This window comes from Pristiophorus japonicus, chromosome 8 (genome assembly GCF_044704955.1).
Source record: "Pristiophorus japonicus isolate sPriJap1 chromosome 8, sPriJap1.hap1, whole genome shotgun sequence".
Lineage (NCBI taxonomy): Eukaryota > Metazoa > Chordata > Chondrichthyes > Pristiophoridae > Pristiophorus > Pristiophorus japonicus.
This window is the reverse complement of record NC_091984.1, coordinates 227,484,412-227,505,605: the sequence shown is the minus strand read 5'-3', so window position 1 is coordinate 227,505,605 and position 21,194 is coordinate 227,484,412.

Sequence of the window (21,194 nt, the reverse complement as noted above, 5' to 3'; positions counted from 1 at the left end):
GAAAGGGGTACTGAAGGAATGATCAGCCATGATCTTATTGAATGGCGGTGCAGGCTCGAAGGGCCGAATGGCCTACTCCTGCATCTATTTTCTATTTTTCTATGTTTCTATGTTTATTCACTGGAGTTTAGAAGGATGAGAGGGGATCTCATAGAAACGTATAAGATTCTGACGGGACTGGACACGTTAGATGTGAGAAGAATGTTCCCGATGTTGGGGAAGTCCAGAACCAGGGGACATAGTCTTAGGATAAGGGGTAGGCCATTTAGGACTGAGATGAGGAGAAACTTCTTCACTCAGAGAGTTGTTATCCTGTGGAATTCCCTGCCGCAGAGAGTCGTTAATGCCAGTTCATTGGATATATTCAAGAGGGAGTTAGATATGGCCCTTACGGCTAAGGGGATCAAGGAGTATGGAGAGAAAGCAGGAAAGGGTTACTGAGGGAATGATCAGCCATGATCTTATTGAATGGCAGTGCAGGCTCGAAGGGCCGAATGGCCTACTCCTGCACCTATTTTCTATGTTTCTATATTTCTATGTTCTCCTTGGAGCAGAGAAGGTTGAGAGGAGATTTGATCGAGTTGTTCAAAATCATGAGGGGTCTAGACAGAGTAGATAGAGAGAAGCTGTTCCCATTGGCGGAAGGGTCGAGAACCAGAGGACACAGATTTAAGGTGATTGGCAGGAGAATCAAAGGTGACATGAGGAAAAACAAATTTATGCAGTGAATGGTTAGGATCTGGAATGCACTGCCGGCAGGATGGTGGAGGGAGATTAGGGCTTTCAAAAGGGAGTTGGATAAGTACCTGAAGGAAAAAAAATTGCAGGGCTACAGGGAAAGGGCGGGAGAGTGGAACTGGCTGAGGTGCTCTTGCAGAGTGCCAACACGGGCTCGACGGGCCGAATGGCCTCCTTCTGTGCTGTAACCGTTGTATGATTCTATGGTCACAGTTTATGTCCTGCAGTCTCCACTCGATGGGGGTAATTCTGACTTTGTGCGCTCGTGTAAAACGAGCGGTAGCGATAGTTGCCAAGGCTTGTCCAGTATTTCACCTCAGTGGCCATGCGGCACGGATAAGCTTAGACACTGTATGACCCGCCCAGCTCCTCAGCGCGTCCTACAGTCACACTCATTCGCATTTCTGTAGGAGGTCGCTGAATAGCAATTGGAAGCGGATCGCTAGCCAATCGTTCTCCTTCGTAGCCTGGGACTTGTGAGGTGAGCTGCAGTGTCCCAGTTACTGCCCAGGTTGTGATCAGCGCACTCAGCACACACTGGGAATTTAACCCAGGATCTCCCTAATCTGTATGGTTTAGTATCATAATCCATAGCGCATTTAGTCACAAAACTATCGGCATCCTGAGAGCACCTCAGTTTCATTGTCACTGCCACACTTTGGCCATAAAGCACTTTGGGATTTCTGAGGTTGTGACAGGTTCTATAGCAAGTCAGTCAGTTTTTCTTTATCTCTTTCTCTTTCTCTCTTTCTTTCTCTCTTTCATTCTTTCTCTCTCTTTCTTTCTCTCTCGCTCTCTTTCTCTCTCTCACTCGTTCGCTCTTTCTTTCTCTCTCTTTTTCTCTCTTTCTTTTTTTCTCTCTCTTTGTCTCTGGCCTTTTAAGGCAGGTCTGTGATATTTTAGCGGCACATTTGCTAAACACAGTAAGTGTGGAATTTCACAGAATGTGCTGTGCATTGGGGCACCACGCCAAGTGACTTGCTCTAATTCTAATTCACTCCAGTTCAATGACACAATAACATTCTCCCTTTTCCAGTCCTGTGAGCAAATACACAGCGGCAACAGTAAGCAATGATGATGGATGCTGGCAATTTTGATAAGTTTCTAAAGGGACAAGGTAGATTCTGATAAATCTCCAAGCTCTGAAATAAGAAGTAAAGCTTAAATATATAAAGAAAAGCTTTAGAAGGTAGGTTTTACAGAATGAGAATCGTCAGTTGATCTATCAAACATTCGGCATCAAATAGATGTTTTTTTTTAATTTTCCCCTCCCCTAAAGGCTTAACTCGAATTACTTTCCTCCTGTTCGAGAATGATAAAATGATGTGACTAATGCTTTGCTGAACAGCGCAGAGTAAAGTAGAGGATATAATGAGGATTGAGGAGTAAGCAATGTGATCAGCTAAATGAAACTATAATGTACTCAAGCAGACCGCTTGATCGGCACCCCATCCACCACCTTCATAGAAACATGGAAAATAGGTGCAGGAGTAGGCCATTTATCCCTGCACCGCCATTCAATAAGATCGTGGCTGATCATTCCCTCAATACCCCTTTCCTGCTTTCTCTCGATACCCCTTGACCCCCCTTAACCGTAAGGGCCATATCTAACTCCCTCTTGAATATATCCAATGAACTGGCATCAACAACTCTCTGGGGCAGGGAATTCCACAGGTTAACAACTCTCTGTGTGAAGAAGTTTCTCCTCATCTCAGTCCTTAATGGCCTACCCCTTATCCTAAGACTATGTCCCCTGGTTCTGGACTTCCCCAACATCGGGAACATTCTTCTCACATCTAACCTGTCCAGTCCCATCAGAATCTTATACGTTTCTATGAGATCCCCTCTCATCCTTCTAAACTCCAGTGAATAAAGGCCCAGGTGATCCAGTCTCTCCTTATATGACAGTCCAGCCATCCCTGGAATCAGTCTGGTGAACCTTCGCTGCACTCCCTCAATAGCAAGAACATCATTCCTCAGATTAGGAGACCAAAACTGAACACAATATTCCAGGTGTGGCCTCAGTAAGGTCCTGTACAACTGCAGCAAGACCTCCCTGCTGCTATACTCAAATCCCCTAGCTATCAAGGCCAACATACCATTTGCCTTCTTCACCGCCTGCTGTACCTGCATACCTACTTTCAGTGACTGATGAACCATGGCACTCAGGTCTCGTTGCACCTCCCCTTTTTCTAATCTGCCGCCATTCAGATAATATTCTGCCTTCGTGTTTTTGCCCCCAAAATGGATAACCTCACATTTATCCACATTATACTGCATCTGCCATGCATTTACCCACTCACCTAACCCGTCCAAGTCACCCTGCAGCCTCTTAGCATCCTCCTCACAGCCCAGTTTAGTGTCATTCGCAAACTTGGAGATATTACACTCTATTCCTTCATCTAAATCGTTAATATATATTGTAAAGAGCTGGGGTGCAGCACTGAAACCTGCGGCACTCCACTAGTCACTGCCTGCCTTTCTGAAAAGAACCCGTTTATCCCGACTCTCTGCTTCCTGTCTGCCAATAATTCTCTATCCACGTCAGTACATTACCCCCAATACCATGTGGTTTGATTTTGCACACCAATCTCTTGTGCGGGACCTTGTCAAACGCCTTTTGAAAGTCCAAATACACCACATCCACTGGTTCTCCCTTGTCCACTCTGCTAGTTACATCCTCAAAAAATTCCAGAAGATTCGTCAAGCATGATTTCCCTTTCATAAATCCATGCTGACTTGATCCGATCCTGTCACTGCTTTCCAAATGCGTTGCTATTTCATCCTTAATGATTGATTCCAACATTTTCCCCACTACTGATGTCAGGCTAACTGGTCTATAATTACCCGCTTTTTCTCTCCCTCCTTTTTTTAAAAGTGGTGTTACATTAGCTACCCTCCAGTCCATAGGGACTGATCCAGAGTCGATAGACTGTTGGAAAATGATCACCAATGCATCCACTATTTCTAGGGCCATTTCCTTAAGTACTCTGGGATGCAGACTATCAGGCTCCGGGGATTTATCCCATCAATTTCCCTAACACAATTTCCCGCCGAATAGGGATATCCTTTAGTTCCTCCTTCTCACTAGACCCACTGTCCCCTAGTACATTCAGAAGGTTATTTGTGTCTTCCTTTGTGAAGACAGAACCGAAGTATTGGTTCAATTGGTCTGCCATTTCTTTGTTCCCCATTATAAATTCACCTGAATCCGACTGCAAGGGACCTACGTTTGTCTTCACTAATCTTTTCCTCTTCATATATTTATAGAAGCTTTTGCAGTCAGTTTTTATGTTCCCTGCAAGCTTCCTCTCGTACTCTATTTCCCCCCTCTTGATTAAACCCTTTGTCCTCCTCTGTTGAATTCTAAATTTCTCCCAGTCCTCAGGTTTGTTGCTTTTTCTAGCCAATTTATATGCCTCTTCCTTGGCTTTAACACTATCCTTAATTTCCCTTGTTAACCATGGTTGAGCCAGCTTCCCCGTTTTATTTTTACTCCAGAAAGGGATGTACAATTGCTGAAGTTCATCCATGTGATCTTTAAATGTATGTTTTTGCTTATCCACCGTCAACCCTTTAAGTATCCTTTGCCAGTCTATTCTAGCCAATTCACGCCTCATACCGTCGAAGTTACCTTTCCTTATGTTCAGAACCCTTGTTTCCAAATTAACTGTGTCACTCTCCATCTTAATAACTAATTCTACCATATTATGGTCACTCTTCCCCAAGGGGCCTCGCACAACAAGATTGCTAATTAGTCCCTTCTCATTACACATCATTCAGTCTAGGATGGCCTGCCCTCTGGTTGGTTCCTCGACATATTGGTCTAGAAAACCATCCCTAATACATTCCAAGAAATCCTCCTCCACCGCATTGCTACCAGTTTGGTTAGCCCAATCAATATGTAGATTAATGTCGCCCATGATTACTGCTGTACCTTTATTGCACACACCCCTTATTTCTTGTTTGATGCTGTCCCCAACCTCACTACTACTGTTTTCTGGTCTGTATACAACTTCCACTAGCATTTTCTACCCTTTGGAATTCTGTAGCTTCACCCATACCGATTCCACATCATCCTGGCTAATGTCCCTCCTATTGCATTAATTTCCTCTTTAACCAGCAACGCCACCTGCCTCCTTTTCCTCTCTGCCTATCCTTCCTAAATGTTGAATACCCCTGTATGTTGAGTTCCCAGCCTTCAACATTCACTCCCTCCATCACCGGCACACCGTGGCTGCAGTGTGTACCATCTACAAGATGCACTGCAGCAACTCACCAAGGCTTCTTCAGCATCATCTCCCAAACCCTCTCCACATCGAAGGACAAGAGCAGCAGGCACATGGGAACACCATCACCTCCAAGTTCCCCTCCAAGTCACACACCATCCTGACTTGGAAATATATCGGCCGTTCCTTCATCGTCGTTGGGTCACAATCCTGGAACTCCCTCCCTAACAGCAGTGTGGGAGCACCTTCACCACACGGACTGCAGCGGTTCAAGAAGGCGGCTCACCACCACCTTCTCGAGGATAATTAGGGATGGGCAATAAATGCTGGCCTTGCCAGCGACGCCCACATCCCATGACTGAATAAAAAAATAAAGATAGGAGTCCTTTGCAGATAACTGAAAAGAATTCCAATCCTACTAACATTCAAAGTGTTAATTAGCGTGTCACCTACCTATAACATTTCTCTGTGTCTGTGTTCACATCCATATTAGACTGCGAAAAGCTGGGACTGAGTGTCAAATATTAGCCAGCTTGCTGGACCTCAGAGTGCTATGGTTTCAAAAAAAATCTAATTAATTTGTTTAGTTTAACTTCCCTTTCAGTTGAAGTTATCAGGAGGTCTGCTGGACTGGTCATAGTTACACACTGCAAAATGGGCAGCTCATTTATGGAGAGGCAATCGGATAAATACTTGAAGGAGAAAAAAATTGCAGGGATATGGGGTAAGAGGGGAACGAATTGGATTGCTCTTTTTTTCGTTATTCGTTCAAGGATGTGGGCGTCGCTGGCAAGGCCAGCATTTATTGTCCATCCCCAAGCCCTTTAGTGGCTCGCTAGCCAATTTCAGAGGGCAGTTAAGAGTCAACCACATTGCTGTGGGTCTGGAGTCACATGAGAACATAAGAAATAGGAGCAGGAGTAGGCCATTTGGCTCCGCGAGCCTGCTCCACCATTTAATATGATCATGGCTGATCTGATCATGGACTCAGCTCCGCTTCCCTGCACACTCCCCATAACCCCTTATCCCCTTATCGATTAAGAAACTGTCTATCTCTGTCTCAAATTTATTCAATGCCCCAGCCTCCACCGCTCTCTGAGGCAGCGAATTCCACAGATTTACAACCCTCTAAGAGAAGAAATTTCTCCTCATCTCAGTTTTAAATGGGCGGCTCCTTATTCTAATATTATGCCCCCTAGTTCTAGTCTCCCCCATCAGTGGAAACATCCTCTCTGCATCCACCTTGTCAAGTCCTCTCATAATCTTATACGTTTCGATAAGATCACCTCTCATTCTTCGGAACTCCAATGATAGAGGCCCAACCTACTCAACTTTTCCTCATAAGTCAACCCCCTCATCTCTGGAATCTGGCCTACGTGAAAGAGTAGGAGAGTTATCCCCAGTGTCCTGGCCAAGATGCATCCCTCAATGAACATAACAAAAACAGATTATCTGGCCATTATCCCATTACTGTTTGTGGGACCTTGCTGTGCGCAGATTGGCGCATTGAGACATCCGGTCGTTGTGAAAGGCGCTATATAAATGCAAGTCTTTCTTTCTTTCTATGTTAACGGTGCATAAAACTATGACAGATAGATAGCAGCACTGCACAACCATGCAAATATCCTGTAACTAAAATGTACAACTGCGCCAAAGTGCAAGCCACTGGCAAATTATGAAACATTCAAGAAGGGAATAAAGGTAGCCTTGTATTGATAAAGATCTATGTTTGTTATACATTGAGATTTTCTCTGTTAAATAATTAATAATATGAGTCAAAGGAATAATCAATGCACAAGTGTTCCGGCTCAAGAGCTAGACAATTTACTAGGGCTAGAACTTTCATTTATTCATAGTCAATATAGCTCACTGCATCAATATATGATGATCTCACATTCTTCATAATTCAATATATAGTTCAACACAAAGGGAAATATCAGATAGGGTTGTGATTTAGGTATATGCTGAAATATTCTAATGGTGATCCTTAAAGGGGAAGAGGAGAACAAGGTGGCACACCATTTGTTTACCCCGAGACTTGTGGGCTCCGATAGTAACAGGGAGGTGGGAAGGCTGCGGGAAGGAGGTTTAGTGTCCTGCTTTTAGATTTTGAAACGAATTCCCTGTTTCCCAGCCACAGCCAGTCAGATTGAAGGCTGCCTGGCAGTCGGGTGCGTAGGCCTGGTGCTCCAGAGCACAGCCGGGGATCTGTCATCGGCACGGGAGCAGTCATTGGGAGGAGATCGTGGGGGAGGATGCCATATATCGCGGGGGAGGGTTCGGAGAGATCGGGGGGAGGGGGCCCACAGATCGTGGGAGAAGGTTCATACAGATCGCAGGGGAGGGGTTCCACACATCAGGGGGAAGGGGAGGGGTCCCACAGATCGGGGTGGAGGAGTCCCACAGATCAGGGGGAAGGGGATGGACCGATCGGGGGGGGAGGGGTCCCACAGATCAGGGGAGAAGGTTCATACAGATCGCAGGGGAGGCGTTCCACAAATCAGGGGGAAGGGGAGGGGTCCCACAGATCGGGGGGAGGGGATGGACAGATCGGGGAGGGAGGGGTTCCACAGATCGGGGGGGGGAGGGGATGGACAGATCGGGGGGAGGGGTCCCACATATCACGGGAGAAGGGTCAGAGAGATCGGGGGGAGGGGTCCCATATATCACAGGGGAGGGGTCGGAGAGATCGCGGGGGAGGTGTCCCACATAGCGCGGGGAAGGGGTCCCACAGATCGGGGGAGAAGGTTCATACAGATCGCAGGGGAGGGGTTCCACACATCAGGGGGAAGAGGAGGGGTCCTACAGATCGGGGGGAGAGGAGTCCCACAGATCGGGGTGGAGGGGATGGACAGATCGGGGGAGGGGTCCCATAGATTGGGGGGGAAGGGATGGACAGATCGAGGGAGGGGCCCCACACTCGGGGGAGGTGATGGACAGCTCACTGGGGGGAGGTCAGACAGATCGCGAGGGGGTTGGAGGGGGTTTACAGGTTTTCTTGGTGAGCTGGGGGAAACACTTCTGTCCTCCTGGCCCACAAACAGTGCTATAAAGACACTTAGCTGATAGATCCGTGCCTTCACACCTCCCTACATCTGACTGGTTTTGAGGTCCAGGAGACTCAGTCTGTAGGGGTTAAAAATAAAAGTTCCATTAAATGGAGGCACGCAGACTCCTTAAAATATATTTAAGGCCCGACCACCTCCTGAGAGCAGTTTGGTCGGCCGCTCCTGACCTGCCTCCGTTAAAACCGGAAGTGGGAGGGTTGGAGATGTGGGTTGTCTTTTTTTTTAAATTTTAGCCCTGTATAGTTCACGAAAGGAGTTTGCAGGGGCAGGTAGCTTAGAATCTCTTCATGGTCAAGTTAAGTAGGCACCTTGAAGAGGAATCCACCATGGTGTAAAATTAGGATCACAGGTCACACACAGATACCCAAAGGGTTATAAGGAGTTGTAATTTTATTAATGGAGCGATAGTTCAAATATAGTGAAACACAACACACAATCAGGATAGACATAGTAAACATACGACCATGACAAGTAGTTGGTACTAGTCCCAATTGGACAGATGGCTGGTGGCACAAACAGTTCTTATCTTCACCGTCTGCCCTGAAACGCCTTAGTCTTTCATTTATTCTCTTTTTAGGGATGGGCCTGGTGTGGGATATTGGCAGGACCATTTAGCCCATGGCATGTCGGGTTCTTTGTCTCAACCCTTGAGTGAAACCCTCTTCTTCACATCCTTCCAAGGTTGGAGTCAGACATGCCATTCAGATGTTTGGAGCTGCCTGGTGTCAGTTATTTATGTTCAGGCTGTTCAAATCACTTTAGCTATTGTCCCATGGAATGAATCTTCAATTTCAACCCCAGTCTGAAGAGACTTTTTGGTCTCAAGTTATTTCTTCCAATTCACAATTTCTTACACAGGGCTACAAATTGCTAAGGCAACCAGATTGCGGATTAGGCATTCTGTTCAGAGGTCAGAGGTCGGAGTGGACAGTGAGTGCCAGCAGATGGTCTCACAATGCAGGGTATCGAAAGCAAAGCCATCCCCCAGCCACTGAGGTGCTGGAGAGTTCCAAACAAGATTGAGTGGGTTGGGCCTCTACTCATTGGAATTCAGAAGAATGAGAGGTGATCTTATCGAAACGTATAAGATTATGAGGGGGCTTGACAAGGTGGATGCAGAGAGGATGTTTCCACTGATGGGGGAGATTAGAACTAGAGGGCATGATCTTAGAATAAGGGGCCGCCCATTTAGAACTGAGATGAGGAGACATTTCTTCTCTCAGAGGGTTGTGAATCTGTGGAATTTGCTGCCTCAGAGAGCTGTGGAAGCTGGGACATTGAATAAATTTAAGATAGAAACAGACAGTTTTGTAAACGATAAGGGGATAAGGGGTTATGGGGAGTGGGCAGGGAAGTGGACCTGAGTCCATGATCGGATCAGCCTGATCATATTGAATGGCAGAGCAGGCTCGAGGGGTCGTATGGCCTACTCTTGTTCCAATTTCTTATGTTCTTAAGGTGAACACAACCTCAGGAGAGCAGCAGAGAAGATCAGGGAGAAATATAAACAAATCTAAAGCCACAGGCTTGTGATGCAACAATCTAACATCAATGTTTTATTTAATAAAAAATTCAACTGGATTGAATTTGCATTTTTTTCAAAACTTCTGGGGAAAAAAAATCTATTTATTCTTGATGTCCCATCCCTTCCCAAAGATGTGAATGATAAACTCTTGTGAGGTTGAAGTGCACTGGTTAATGAGTTAGCATAAAATTCCTTTCCAAAAGAAAAAGAAAAAAAGATTTGGATTTATATAGCGCCTTTCACGACCACCAGACGTCTCAAAGCGCTTTAGAGCAAATGAAGTACTTTTGGAGTATCGCCCCCCCTCCTGTATGGCTCAGAGACGTAGACCATATACAGTAGACACCTCAAATTGCTGGAGAAATACCACTAACAAGACCCTGTAAATCCCCTGGGAGGACAGACGCACCAACGTTAGCGTCCTCAACCAGACCAACATCCCCAGCATCGAAGGACTGACCACACTCGACCAGCTCCGTTGGGCGGGCCACATTGTTCGCATGCCCGACACAAGACTCCCAAAGCAAGCGCTCTACTCGGAACTCCTACACGGCAGGCGAGCCCCAGGTGGGCAGAGGAAACATTTCAAGGACACCCTTAAAGCCTCCCTGATAAAGTGCAACATCCCCACCAATACCTGGGAGTCCCTGGCCAAAGACCGCCCTAACTGGAGGAAGAGCATCCGGGAGGGCGCTGAGCGCCTCGAGTCTCATCGCTGAGAGCATGCAGAAAACGAGCGCAGGCAGCGGAAGGAGCGTGCGGCAAACCAGTCTCCCCACCCACCCTTTCCTTAAACGACTGTCTGTCCCACCTGTGACAGAGATGGTAATTCCCGTATTGGGCTGTACAGTTTCCTAAGAACTCACTTTTAGAGTGGAAGCAAGTCTTCCTCGATTTCAAGGGACTGCCTATGATGATATAATGATGACTTTTAGAGTGTAGTCACTGTTGTAATGTGGGAAACGCTGCAGCCAATTTGCACACAAGCCGCTCCCACAAACAACAATGTAAAAATGACCAGATAATCGGCTTTTTTGTTTTGTTGATTGAGGAATAAATATTGGCCAGGACACCGGGGATAACTCCCCTGCTCTTCTTCGAAATAGTGCCATGGGACCTTTTACGTCCACTTGAGAGGGCAGACAGGGCCTCGGTTTAACATATCATTTGAAAGACGGCACCTCCGACAGTGCAGCACTCCCTCAGCACTGCAAGGGTTTTTGATACTCATTCTCCATTACACACAGTTCTTTGACTTCAGGATTTATAAGAACAAAATATACACAGCACAGGGTTTTGGATCAACCTTAGAATTGTTTGTTTATTGGACATACACACAATTACCTCCCCAGTATAAATCCCTACGATTTATATCAGAGTATCAAAACCCAAAATACAAACCCCTATGCAAGGGTAATTTGCATCGACACAATATGACACAGTAAAACCTTGTCTGTGATTCGACTGTTACACACAAAATTACTCAGACTAAATACAAAAACCCCTTCTATAATTTGACTGGAACAAACAATCACCCCTCATCGGCTGTTTCCTGAGGTAGTTACCAGCGTGCTTGCTTCTTGTCGATTGTCCAAAGCACACACTCTCTCCTCTTCGAAGTGACTCATCTTTATACCAAATCCAACTTGCAATATCTTGAAAGAGATTTCCTGTTGACCTCATGTGAATGGTACCAGTTTGTTCCAGTGCTGTAGTTGAATGTGTGAATGTCTCTCGCCGAAACATTTTTGATGCTAATTGTCCCTCCTTTAGGGTCACTGTCCATGATTACCTTGACCACAGCCTGTCTGTATGATAAGGTATTTCTGACAATGCAACCTTCCCAAGGTAACTGCATATTTAGATGTTGGTTTCTCGTAGTATTCATATTGAAATGGTTCAGGGTTCCAGCCCATTGTCTGGGCCTACACTGATACCAGCCGTTTGTGTGTATGAGTCGAGTGTTCTTGACTCCATCCCGCAGTATGCTACCTGCTACCACCTCAGTGAGACCCCAACACTGCACGAGGTAGAAAAAGCCATAAGACAGCTTAAAAACAACAAGGCTATGGGTGCGGATAGAATCCCTGCTGAGGCACTGAAGTATGATGGAGGGGCACTGCTAGCGCGAATACACGACCCCATCTCTCTCATCTGGAAGGAGGAGAACATGCCGGGGGATCTCAGAGATGCAGTGATTGTGACCATCTTTAAAAAAGGGGACAAGTCCGACTGCGGCAACTACAGAGGAATCTCCCTGCTATCAGCCACTGGGAAAGTCGTCGCTAGAGTCCTCCTCAACCATCTTCTCCCCGTGGCCGAGGAGCTTCTCCCGGAGTCACAGTGCAAATTTCGTCCCCTACGGGGCACAACGGACATGATTTTTGCAACACAACAGCTACAGGAAAAATGCAGGCAACAGCGCCAGCCCTTATACATGGCCTTCTTCGACCTTTGACACTGTCAACCACGAGGGTCTATGGAGCATCCGCCTCCATTTCGGATGACCCCAAAAGTTCAACACCATCCTCTGCCTGCTTCACGACGACATGCAGGCCGTGATCCTTACCAACAGATCCATTACAGACCCAATCCAAGTCTGAACCGGGGTCAAACGGGGCTGCGTCATCGCCCCGACCCTCTTCTCAATCTTTCTCGCCGCCATGCTCCACCTCACAGTCAACAAGCTCCCCGCTGGAATGGAACTAAACTACAGAACCAGTGGGAAGCTGTTCAACCTACGCCATCTCCAGGCCAGGTCCAAGACCACCCCAACCTCTGTCGTCGAGCTAAAGTAGGCGGATGACGCCTGCGTCTGCGCACATACAGAGGCTGCACTCCAGGATATAGTCGACGTATTTACTGAGGCATACAAAAGCATGGGCCTTACGCTAAACATCCGTAAGACAAAGGGCCTCCAACGGCCTGTCCTCACTGCTGTAAGCGGTTTTGATCCTAGCCCAATTGCTAGACGGACGGTTCGAATCGCCCCCGCCTTACGAAAGTTCTATACCCAGGGATTATTATTCAGAGTGTAAATGGAATAAGTCACGGACAGGAATGCTTTGGTGAAAAATCGTACTCATATTTACTTAGTCTAACATACACGGGATAAAACATGCACTACTAAACGAAAATCACTGTCTCTGTGGAGAATAAAATCCCGGTTACAAACAACATACATACAGTACAAAACTGAGGACCGGTAACATGCGGTAATTCCCTTTTGTTGCTATGATGGAATCTAACTCCACCCCTACCAACGAATTACCCGGTCACAGCCCCTTCACCTGGCGAAACCAAACCAAGCTTCCTCCCCAGGAGAGCCCCGAAAAACTTCACTTCTGAGAAAACCCCGAGCCCTTACACCTCACCCAGCTTGCCTGGGATATCTGGTTAGCGGCTTGGGACACTCGCGACCATGCTCACCACCACACACAGCCGGTCCCGATCAGCTCAGCTGTGGGAAGTCACTGCCTGGAGGCCGTACCCTGTGAGGGGTATGCGGTTCTCAGTCTCAGCGGCTTCTTATGCGGAACTGCGGCTTCCTCCTCTGGTACTTCTTCCTGTTACGTCGAGAGCGAGAGGGAGAAGGGGGTAACGAAATGGTAGGAAAGTGTCTATCTTTATAGGAGTCTTGCTACCCCTACCTTTCCCGCCAATCTTTAAAGCCCTTCTGTTTCTAAGCACTCCAGTGCTTAGTCAGTGATGGGCCATCAGACCCATGTGTATTGGCCCTGAGTCTGGGACATATCTCGAACTTTGTGTTGGGAAAAAACAAAAAGGAAAACTGGCTCCTCTTTGGCTGGCCGGGCTGGTGGGGTCATTGTTCTGCTTCTCTTCTGAGATGGAGGTGAGAAGCACTTTTGCAAATGGCCCCCTTCCTTTAGCCAGGACTGGCGGGCGAACCCGTACATTCTGGATGACTGACAGTTCTTTTGTCACAACCAACTGCCATGCGGTCTCTCTGCACAGGGCGATCCCATCACAGAGAAAATACCCTCAGGAAAACCCCATAAAGCCCACGAAATATTCTCGACTGAGTCCATTCTTTAAACCGATCTCTTCACCGCACAGCACTGCCCCCAAGTCATCAAGATCCAGGGCTCGGTCCTGGACACCATGGACTACTTCCCATATCTCAGGAGCCTCCTGTCACCAAGAGCAGGCATCGACGATGAGATCCAACACCGCCTCCCGTGCGCCAGTGCAGCCTTCGGCCACCTGAGGAAAAGAGTGTTTGAAACATAGAAACATAGAAACATAGAAAATAGATGCAGGAGCAGGCCATTCAGCCCTTCTAGCCTGCACCGCCATTCAATGAGTTCATGGCTGAACATGAAACTTCAGTACCCCCTTCCTGCTTTCTCGCCATACCCCTTGATCCCCCAAGTAGTAAGGACTTCATCTAACTCCCTTTTGAATATATTTAGTGAATTGGCCTCAACTATTTTCTGTGGTAGAGAATTCCACAGGTTCACCACTCTCTGGGTGAAGAAGTTTCTCCTCATCTCGGTCCTAAATGGCTTACCCCTTATCCTTAGACTGTGACCCCTGGTTCTGGACTTCCCCAACATTGGGAACATTCTTCCTGCATCCAACCTGTCCAAACCCGTCAGAATTTTAAACGTTTCTATGAGGTCCCCTCTCACTCTTCTGAACTCCAGTGAATACAAGCCCAGTTGATCCAGTCTTTCTTGATAGGTCAGTCCCACCATCCCGGGAATCAGTCTGGTGAATCTTCGCTGCACTCCTTCAATAGCAAGAATGTCCTTCCTCAAGTTAGGAGACCAAAACTGTACACAATACTCCAGGTGTGGCCTCACCAAGGCCCTGTACAACTGTAGCAACACCTCCCTGCCCCTGTACTCAAATCCCCTCGCTATGAAGGCCAACATGCCATTTGCTTTCTTAACCGCCTGCTGTACCTGCATGCCAACCTTCAGTGACTGATGTACCATGACACCCAGGTCTCGTTGCACCTCCCCTTTTCCTAATCTGTCACCATTCAGATAATAGTCTGTCTCTCTGTTTTTACCACCAAAGTGGATAATCTCACATTTATCCACATTATACTTCATCTGCCATGCATTTGCCCACTCACCTAACCTATCCAAGTCACTCTGCCACCTCATAGCATCCTCCTCGCAGCTCACACTGCCACCCAACTTAGTGTCATCCGCAAATTTGGAGATACTACATTTAATCCCCTCGTCTAAATCATTAATGTACAATGTAAACAGCTGGGGCCCCAGCACAGAACCCTACGGTACCCCACTAGTCACTGCCTGCCATTCTGAAAAGTACCCATTTACTCCTACTCTTTGCTTCCTGTCTGACAATCAGTTCTCAATCCACGTCAGCACACTACCCCCAATCCCATGTGCTCTAATTTTGCACATTAATCTCCTGTGTGGGACCTTGTCGAAAGCCTTCTGAAAGTCCAAATATACCACATCAACTGGTTCTCCTTTGTCCACTTTACTGGAAACATCCTCAAAAAATTCCAGAAGATTTGTCAAGCATGATTTCCCTTTCACAAATCCATGCTGACTTGGACCTATCATGTCACCATTTTCCAAATGCGCTGCTATGACATCCTTAATAATTGATTCCATCATTTTACCCACTACTGAGGTCAGGCTGACCGGTCTATAATTCCCTGCTTTCTCTTTCCCTCCTTTTTTAAAAAGTGGGGTTACATTGGCTACCCTCCACTCGATAGGAACTGATCCAGAGTCAATGGAATGTTGGAAAATGACTGTCAATGCATCCGCTATTTCCAAGGCCACCTCCTTAAGTACTCTGGGATGCAGTCCATCAGGCCCTGGGGATTTATCGGCCTTCAATCCCATCAATTTCCCCAACACAATTTCCCGTCTAATAAAGATTTCCCTCAGTTCCTCCTCCTTACTAGACCCTCTGACCCCTTTTATATCCGAAAGGTTGTTTGTGTCCTCCTTAGTGAATACTGACCCAAAGTACTTGTTCAATTGGTCGGGCCATTTCTTTGTTGAAGACCAGGCCCATCAAAACTGCCACCAAGCTCATGGTCTACAGGGCTGTAGTGATATCTGCCCTCCTGTATGGCTCAATTCCAAGAGTCTGCCTATGATGATAGGATGATAAGGTCTTTCTGACAATGCAACCTTCCCTGGTAAAAGATCTGTCTGCACAGTTGAGGAATATGTGAATGTCCTCTCTTCCTTCTTGACAGGGGCCAGTGAATGTGTGAATCGAGGAAGACTTGCTTCCACTCCTGAAGTGAGTTCTTTGGTGGCTGAACTGTCCAATACGAGAGCCACAGACTCTGTCACAGGTGGGACAGACAGTCGTTGAGTGTAAAGGGAGGGTGGGACTGGTTTGCCGCACGGTCTTTCCGCTGCCTGTGCTTGATTTCTGCACGCTCTCGGCGATGAGACTCGAGTTGCTCAGCGCCCTCTGGGATGCACTTCCTTCTTGACAGGGGCCAGTGAAGGTGTGAATGGCCATCGTCTGGTGTTGTTATTAAATCGATCGCAGGTATCCTGCATCATTGTCTCTGATGATGTCCAATCTCTCGATGAGTCATAGTTTCGCTGCAATGGCAGAGACCGTTGGATGTGTGAATGGCGGTGATTAGATCGATGGCAGGTATCCTGTATCATTTGGAATGGCGACCCCGACCTGCAAGGACCATCAGCAGGTCGGGGCCTTCAAAGGAGCAGCGTGGGGAACACCACTTCAACTAGCAGCGCTAGTCGGTTCAGGAGGACGACGACTGTGAAGGAGGCGACTGAATTGGGCGCCACCCTAACCCAGGTCGGCAATTGGAGCGTGGGCAGGTACAGCAGGAGCGGCGAGAGATTGCAGAGCCACATGATCAGGGCCCAGGAGAGGCGTGAGTTACGGGGCCCAGAAGAGGCAAGGGCCCAGGGGCAGCATGGGCCAGCCCACACGCACTCAGTCTGTGCAGCAGAGCAGGTCTCCAGTCGTCTTGGTTAATCCTTGCCACTGGACCAAGACTTAGCTCTGTCAAGCCCGTGTGGTGGCTGGGGTGCAATGGCCACCACACGTTAAAAAAATCCACGCACAGGAAGCTTCCACCCTTCAACATGTAGTTTGGGATCTGGAACATTAGGTCCTTCATTGAAACACCTGTGAACTCAGCCCTTTTTGGCGTGGAAGCAAGGGGTACTGAGGTGAATGATCAGTCATGATCTTCTTGAATGGTGGTGCAGGCTCGAAGGGCTGAATGGCCTACTCCTGCACCTATTTTCTATGTTTCAATGTTTCTATGATACGAGGGACCATCTATGATGATGATGTATCATTGTCTCTCGATGAGTCCATTTCGCTGCACTGTTTGAATTAACTCCTTACTGTATAGCCCAACCTCTGGGTGTTTGTACTGAGGTTTGGGTTTTATTAATTCATAGTCCAATTTTTACAGTTGGGAGGGGAGGAACGTATCCTACACGTGTCAGCTTAGATTAAATATTGGCCAGGACACCAGGGAGAACTCCCCTGCTCTTCTTAGAAATCGACGGGATCTTTTACATCCACCTGAGAGGGCAGACAGGGCCTCGGTTTAACGTCTCATTAAAAGACAGTACCTCCAACAGTGCAGCACTCCCTCAGCACTACTGCACGTGTCAGCCTAGATTTATGTGCTCAAGTCCCTGGAGTGGGACTTAAACCCACAACCTTCTGACTCAGAATCGAGAGTGCTACCCACTGAGCCACAGCTGACACAATGCTCATTTAATACATTTCACCTGTATTGGCTAATAACTATGTTAATATAATGGCCACAGCGTTCAGTTAAATAATTTGTTCAAACTGGTTTCATCCCTATTTATCTCCCGTATACCTGTCATAACTGATTCAACAGGGAAACTTTATTTGTTTTAATTGAAATGTTATTGATAGTTTACCAAAGAATGGATACACACACACAGAAATGATCACATAATAACCCCTCTGAAGCATTAATGAGCCAAAAGCCCTTTACAAATCGATTGATTGCAAAATGGAATGACCCTATGTATTATGCCAGCTGCTTGGCAACAGTCCTCTCCGGCCTAATTTTCACAAGGCAGATACTTGTCAGTGCCTCGGTAAACGAATGTAGAAAATAAACATTAATTCTGGCCTGTTTTCAGCAAAGGCAAAAGTTGCGTGTGGAGATTGAACATTTCTAGCCTTTCCCAATGGCTGGTGTGCATCAGCTGCTTGAATCGTAGCCGCTAATGTCCCAAACAAAGCGTGCAACTGGCCTAGGGGCTCAACTCCACAATTCAACACCATGTAAGTGCAAACTCTTCGGGCCCGAAATTCAGTGCCGCTGAAAAGTTGGTGCCCCCCCAACCCCCCCACACCTTTTTGTGGCCATTAGCGCTGAAAGTTTTGAGTGGCTGGGCCACCCCCTATTCAGCTCCAAAAGTGAAGAAATGGGTTCCAGCGCTAACGAACCCTTCCAAAGTGGATTTTTCAGCGGCGTGGCTGTCTTAATTTGAGCGTTATCACCACTGAGAAATTTAGCATGCAGGCAAGGGTTTCTAATGAGCAGGCTGCTCCCTGGCCTTTTTAAAGACCAGGGTTTGCAGCAAGGCCCCTGAGGTGGGGAAGGAGGTTGGAAGGATGGCTGGTGTAAGAGGTGCAAGGAGAGCCAACAGGTTCACTGATATGGAGCTGGAGACACTGATGGATGGTGTGGAGGACAGAAGAAGAATACTGTTTCCTGACATGGGGAGACCTGGCAGACCACCAGTACATAATGCATGGAGGGAGATTGCAGGGGAGGTGTCAGGCACCTCCATATATGTGAGGACGCACCCTCCCAGGAGGGTGCTGGCCAGTCTGCACCCGGCCCTTCCTGTGTGACGATGGGTCGACGCCTCCTAGCTCTGGGGCGACAGGGATCCTCCTCCTCCTCCACCTCCTCCTCCTCCCTCCTCCTCCTCCTCCTCGGGTGGTACTGCTGGCTCGACCTCCAGCGGCTGTCCCCTCATGATGGCCAGGTTGTGCAGCATACAGCAGACCATGACGATTATGGAGACCCGTTGAGGAGAGTACTGCAAGGTGCCACCAGAGCGGTCCAGGCACCGGAACCTCTGCGTAAGGATGCCTACGCACTGCTCGATGATGCACTTGGTGGCACAATGAGCGTCATTGTAAGCATGCTCTGGCGCTGTCCTGGGGTTCCGCAGAGGAGTGAGCAGCCAAGTGGACATGGGGATATCCATTGTCCCCAAGCAGCCAACCGCAATCCTGATTCAGGCCGGTGAAGATGGTGGGTACACTGGTCTGGCGCAGAATGAACGAATCATGGCTGCTGCCTCCCTTATCTGCACGGTGCTGATAGCGATGCCTTCGCCTGTGTGCCACCCTGCTTCTGACCAGGTGTACCGGGTGTCGCCCTCCCAACACTCCTCCCATCCTCCGGGTGAACCCTGCCAAGCAGGTCTCTGCAGCCCACAGGCCTCCACTGAAGAGTCAGACCTGAAAGTTGTACAAAAGTACAGGGGTATGTGCAAACCTCTGAGCAGCACTCAGCAGGTTTAATGGAGCCGAAACAATGAATAAAATTACATCGAAAGCTAAATACTGCGGATGCTGGAAAATGAAATAAAAATAATAATAAGTAATAAAACTTTTTACTTACCAAAGGGCCCCAGCGGTGTCGCGTTCGAGCACCACATCGAAAACCTCGCGGGGCCACTGCCGGGAAAAGTGCTACCACTCCCTCGGTGAATTTCGCTGTGGTCATCCCTTTCCAGCAGCCCATACACTGCAAAGCTCACCGCTGGAAACCCTCCTTTACAACAGCCTCACCGCACCGTTTCCATTGGAGGTGAACACCGCTCAAATCCTCCCCGAGCTGACGGGGACGGTGAATTTCTGGCCCTATCTGTCTGTCGAATAATTCATAAGCGGTACTCTTTCTGCTAGTTCTGAAAATGTGATGAATCACTTGATCTTCATGACGACGAGAGAAGAAAAAGAAAGACTTGAATTTACGTAGCGCCTTTCACGACATCAGGACATCCCAAAGAGCTTCACAGCCAACCAAGTATTATTTTCGAGTGTTGTCACTGTTGTAATGTGGGAAACACGGCAGCCAATTAGCACACAGCAAGCTCCCACAAACAGCAATGTGATAATGACCAGATAATCTGTTTTAGTGATGTTGATTGAGGGATAATTATTGGCCCCAGGACATCAGGGATAACTCCACTGCTCTTCTTCGAAATAGTGGCCGTGGGATCATTTACGTCCACCTGAGAGGGCAGACGGGGCCTTGGTTTTACGTCTCATCCGGAAGACGGCACCTCCGACAGTGCAGCGCTCCCTCAGCACTGCGCTGGAGTGTCAGCCTAGATTTTTGTGCTCAAGTCCCTGGAGTGGGACTTGAACCCCACAACCTTCTGATTCAGAGGCAAAAGATGTGTCAGTAGATTGAATAGTTCTGGCCTTTCCGGTGTGCGCGTGATGGCTAACTCACAGCAGCTAATGTCTGCCACAAACAAATCGGACCAGTTGAGTGACTTATCGCCACAAGTTCACACCAGGTCATTCCGAGCTCTTCCTTTCTGTCAAATAATTCTTAAGGAGTGCTTTTACTGCCAGTTTTGAAAATGTGATGAATCATGACGACGAGATAGCAGACACTTGGCCCTCTGCACAATCAAGTAGAAGTAACTAAAACTTCCAAAATGAACAGCCCCATGGTTCCACGATCAGGATTAAGAATGTAAGAACATAAGAATTCGGAGCAGGAGTGGGCCATTCGGCCCCTCGAGCCTGCTCCACCATTCAATGAGATCATGGCTGATCTTCTACCTGACTCCACTTTCCTGCACTGTCCCCATATCCCTTGATTCCCTTAATATCCAAAATTCTATCGATCTCTGTCTTGAATATACTCAAAGACTGAGCATCCTCTGCGGTAGAGAATTCCAAAGATTCACCACCCTCTGAGTGAAGAGATTTCTCCTCATCTCTGTCCTAAATGGCTGACCCCTTATTGTGAGACTGTAACCCCTGGTTCTAGACTCCCCAGCCAGAGGAAACATCCTCCCTTCACCTACCCTATTAAGCCCTGTCACAATTTTGTATGTTTCAATGTGATCACCTCTCATTCTTCTAAACTCGAGAGAATAATATAGGCCTTGTCTGCTCAATCTCTCCTCATAGGACAATCCCTCCACCCAGGAATCAGTCTGGTGAACCTTCGTTGTACTCCCTCTGTGGCAAGTATATCCTTCCTTAGGTAAGGAGACCAAAACTGTACACAATACTCCAGGTGTGGGGCCTGGAGTCTCCAGGAATTGAAAGATCAGCCTTCATGCGAGAAACAATGGGGCCGATTTCCATCACGGCCCCCGCCCGCCTAAGTTCCGCCCAAAGTGCCGCCGATGGCCGCCAAGGTACCGGACGGTACTTTGGGCGGGATATTCATGGCCGAGGTCCCTCGAAGGTCGGCGGACGGCAAATGGACGACGTACGCCGCCAATCTGGGTGGCAGCGGGCAGGAGGTCACATTCTCGGCGGCAGAGGCGCTTGGCGCCCAAGTGCGGCCGAGGATGGAGTCGGGCCCACGGAGGGTCGAAGAGCTGAAAAAAAAAAACAACAGCAAAAAATAAAAAAAAT